This window comes from Callorhinus ursinus, unplaced genomic scaffold (genome assembly GCF_003265705.2).
Source record: "Callorhinus ursinus isolate GAN/ISIS: 27379988/994484 unplaced genomic scaffold, GSC_fseal_2.0 scaffold16, whole genome shotgun sequence".
Classification (NCBI taxonomy): domain Eukaryota; kingdom Metazoa; phylum Chordata; class Mammalia; order Carnivora; family Otariidae; genus Callorhinus; species Callorhinus ursinus.
In genome coordinates this window covers 11,994,932-11,999,592 of record NW_027397078.1, presented here as the reverse complement: position 1 = coordinate 11,999,592, position 4,661 = coordinate 11,994,932, and the positions used below count along the sequence as shown (strand labels likewise).

Here is a 4,661-nt window from a genome sequence, read left to right as displayed (position 1 = left end):
CTTCCTTCATGACTCCTTTGGTTTTATCTTCAGTGAATAAATGATTTTCTCTAACCTATGACTTTTCCAAGTACAGTTTATGTCCTGGTAAATGCTGGCGTGCCAGCATGGTTAATGTAATCTTTCCCTCTTAATGCACTATCCCAGCAAAATTTGTCCATGTCCAAAAAGCAGGCAAGTTTTCCAACCTTCTTATGTCACAGAACTGGGGTGTGCCAACCAAACTTCTTTTGATATAAAATTGTAAGTTGCCTCTGATGGCAATGACCATTCATTAAAACTGCTGGGGGGATTAAATGAGTTAATACAAGTAAAATGCCTACAACAGAGCCTGATGCCTGGTCAGCACTCTGCATCCCCAGAACTGGCTTCCCCACTTTCCCACCCTGCTCCGATGGCAAACTTCATGGGGGAGCCCCTGATGACTGTGAAGCCAAGGAAATCAACAGTGCCTTCCAGCAATCATGGTTGTGGCCTGCATGGTGAGGGCCAAACCACCTGGGTCTCATCCCCACTGAATAATTTATTGGCTGTATGTCCCTGGGGAAGTTAACCTGTCTGGGCTTTTCATGGCAGGAGGTTGCAAAGTGACCTTCACCCGAAGCGGATTTCTTGTTGTCAAGTTCCTACGGTTCTGTACTTCCAGCCAGCACTCCCTGCCCCTCATTCTGCTACCTTGACCCTGCCCAGGGAGATGAGCAGTGGCTGTCACAGGCAGCACACACAAAAAAGGCCCTGTTGAAGCCATGACTACCTGGGCCAAAAATTGCATCACTTGTACTGTTGAGGTGCGCTCTTGAGCATGGTAGTCGTGTGGGTCTTGTCAGGTTTCAGGCTTTCGGGGCATCCAGGTCTGGCCGTGGTGCCAGAACCCATGGGCCATCTGCCTGCCACGGGGACACAGCAGCAGTATGCCTACCTCATCTAAGGCTTTTCAGCCATCTTTAAAAAAATTAATAGATTTTATTCTTTTGAACCGTTTGAAGTTTACAGATAAATTGAACAGAAAGTAGAGTTCCCATATACCTCCCTCACACATTCCCCAGTTTCCCTTATTATTTATATCAGGCATTAGTGTGGTACACTTGTTAAAACTGATGAGCCAATATTGATATGTTATTATTAGCTAAATCCATAATTTACATTAAGGTTCACTCTTTGTGTTGTAAATTCTGTGGATTTTGACCACAGTTTATACATTCATATATTGAAGGACATCTTGATTACTTCCAAGACTTGGCAATTAGGAATAGAGTTTCTGAATATTCATGTGCATGTTTTTGTGTAGATATACATTTTCAAATCCTTTGACTAAATACAGAGCAGTATAACTGAATCATATAGTAAGAGTATGTTTATTTTTATTTTATTTAAATTCAGTTAGCCAACATATAGTACATCATTAGTTTCAGATGTAGTGTGCAGGAATCCATCAGTTGTGTATAACACCTAGTGCTAAGAGTATGTTTATTTTTGTACAAAACCACCATACTGTCTTCCAGAGTAGTTACACTATTTTTTTTTTATAATCCTCTTTTTTAATTGAAGTATAGTTGACACACAGTGTTACATTGGTTTCAGGTGTACAACAGAGGGGTTCCACAACTCTATATGCTGTGGTTCACAGAGTTGAAAGGTACAATATAGGGAATGGAATACAGTCAATGGTATTGTAATAGTGTTGTATGGTGACTAATGGTAGTTACACTATTTTGTATTGCCAAAGCAGTGAATGAAAGTTTCTGTTGCTAGCTTTGCGCAGTGGCAGTATCGTAGCCAATGAGGTTTATCCGAGGCGTGATTATTGCTAATTGAAAGTTTCTGTTGCTCCACATCATCACCAGGATTTGGTGTTGTCAGGTTTTGAATTTTAGCCATTTTGATGGGTATGCAGTGATATTTCATTATGATTTTAGTTAGCATTCTCTTAAAGGCTAGTGATGTTGAACATCATGTCATGTGCTTTTTTGCCATCTGTGCAACCTCTGTGGTGAAATGTCTGTTCTTATCTTTTGCCCATTTAAAATTTTTATTTGTTTGTTTTCTTATTGTTGAGTTTTAAGGATTCTTCGTAAATTTTGGGTACAAGTTCTTTATCAGGTATGTGTTGTGCAAATATTTTTTCCCAGTATGTGGCTTGCCTTTCCATTCTCTTAGCAGTGGCTTTTTAAAAATTTATTTAAAACATTTTATTATGAAGTATAGTTGACATACAATGTTATATTAGTTTCAGGTGTACAACATTGTGATTTGACAGTTCTATACATTATGCATTGTTCATCATGATAAGGTGCAGTTACCGTCTGTCCCCATATAATGTTAGTACATTATTATTTCCTGTATTTCCTATGCTTTACTTTTTATCTCTGTGATGTATTTATTTTATAAATGGAAGTTTGTGCCTCTGGCTTTTTAAAAACAACTTTATTGAGTTATCACTGATATACAAAGAACTGCACGTATATAATGTGTATGATGAGTTTCGTTATATGCAAGTACCCCTAATACTATCAGAATAATCAAGGTAATAGCCATATCCAACACCTACAGGAGTTACCTCGTGTCACATTTTGTTGTTGTTGTTTGTTTGTTTATGGTGTTATAAACACTTAACATGAGATCTACCCTATTAACAAAATTTGAAGTACACAATAATGTATTGACTCTAGGCACTGTGTTCTAGATAATGCTAGATGAAAAAGTTCTGGAGATTGGCTGTATGTCTTAACAGTGTCTTTTGGAGAGCAGAAATTAAAAAAATTTTTTTGGTCTTACATTCATTACTTTCAAACTATAATAGGAAATAAGGCATAACTAAAATTTTAACAGTAGGAGAAATGTGTAGGAACTAGAAAATTAAGAGAAAATACTTCGATTCCAGATTACATTTTAGTATCTCACGCTTTCTGACTTTGCTTTTATCTTTCTTTGAAGATTGTCAGAATGATGCATCAAAAGTAACAGGGCATTTTCCAAGATGTATAAAAGAAGATTTTTTTCTTTGTGGTAAAATATGTATAACATAAGATTTATTACCATTTTGACTGTTTTAAGGGTACATTTCAGTGGCATTAAGTGTGTTTATATTGTGCTACCATAGAAGATTTTAATTTTAAAGAAGTTCACCTTATCAAATTTTTCTTTCACAGATTGTGTTTTTGGTGTTGTATCTAAAAAGTCATCACCAAACCCCAAGTCACCTAGATTTTCTCCCATGTTGTCTTCTAGGAGTTTTATAGCTTCGCATTTTACATTTACTCCTATGATCCATTTTGAGTTAATTTTTGTGGAGGTGTAAGGTCTGTGTCTGGATTCATGTTTTTGCATGTGAATGATGTCCAGTTTTTCCAGCACCATTTGTTGAAAAGACTGTGCTTTCTCTATTCGATTGCTTTTGTACCTTTGTCAAAGGTCAGTTGACTATAGTTGTGTGGGCCTATTTCTGAGTTCTCTTTTATGTTGCATTGATCTGTCTGTTCTTTTGCCAATACCACACTGTCTTGATTACTGTGGCTTTACAGTAAGTATTGAGGTTGGTAACATCACTCCTCTGACCTTGTTCTTCTTTATTATTGTGTTGACTATTCTGGGTCTTTTGCTTTTCTATATAAACCTTAGAATTGGGTTCTTCATATTCACAAAATACATTTCTGAAATAGCAAAGAGATGGAAGCAAACCAAATTTTCTATCACTGGATAAGTGGTTAAAAAAGATGTGGTATATACATACAGTAGAATACTATGTCCTCTTAAAAAGGAAGGAAATACTGTCATATGCTACCACAAGGATGAACATTTAAGACATTATGCTAAGTGAAATTAGGCAGTCAAAAAAGAACAAATACTGTATCATTACATTTATGTGAAATATCTAATGTGAGTATATATGAATTTGACTACTTTAGATATATGGTTGATACTGGACACTATGGGAAAGGGCAAAGGGGAATTGTTATTTAATGGGTACAGAGTTTCAATTCTGCAAGCTGAATAGGTTTTGGAGATCCATTCACAGCAATGTAAATATACTTAACAGTACTGAATTGTACACTTAAAAAAGATTAAGATTGTATATCTTATGATAATTTTTTACCCCAATTAAAATAAACTTGCTGGGATTGCATTGAATTTAGAGATCAAATTGGGAAGACCTGATATCTTGACAGTAGTTAATGTTCCTATTCATGTGCTCAGACCGTCTTTCCATTTGCTTAGATCTTTGATTTCTTTCAGCAGAGATTTGTATTTTTCCTCATATAGATCTTATACACATTTTGTTAAATGTATACCTAAACATTTATCTTTATTTGGTGCTGATATAAATGGCATTGTGTTTTTAATTTCAAATTACAGTTGTTCATTGTTAGTATTTACGGCTTGTATAGATTAACCTTGTATCCTGAAACCTTACTATGATCATTTAATAGTTCCAGGAGTAGTTGTTGTTGTTGTTATTGTTGATTCTGTTGGATTTTCTACATAGAAATTCATGTCGTCTGCAAATAAAGACAGATTTATTTCTTCCTTCTAAATCTATATATTTTTATTATATTGTATTTTAGCATTAAGAATACCTTTTCATGTTTTATTGTAGAATTAGCTATGTCTTCCAGTACAGTGATGAATAGAAGTGTAAAAAGTAGACATCCTTGCCTTACTCT

General features: G+C 35.4%; 1 non-coding gene across 1 annotated transcript; it reads left to right on the top strand.

The window, feature by feature from the left end:
- Positions 1 to 1,750: 1,750 nt before the first annotated feature.
- Positions 1,751 to 1,886, top strand: LOC112813019 (U4 spliceosomal RNA). The gene has a single exon (XR_003205416.1). It is a non-coding gene; the product is annotated as a U4 spliceosomal RNA (small nuclear RNA).
- Positions 1,887 to 4,661: the final 2,775 nt, after the last annotated feature.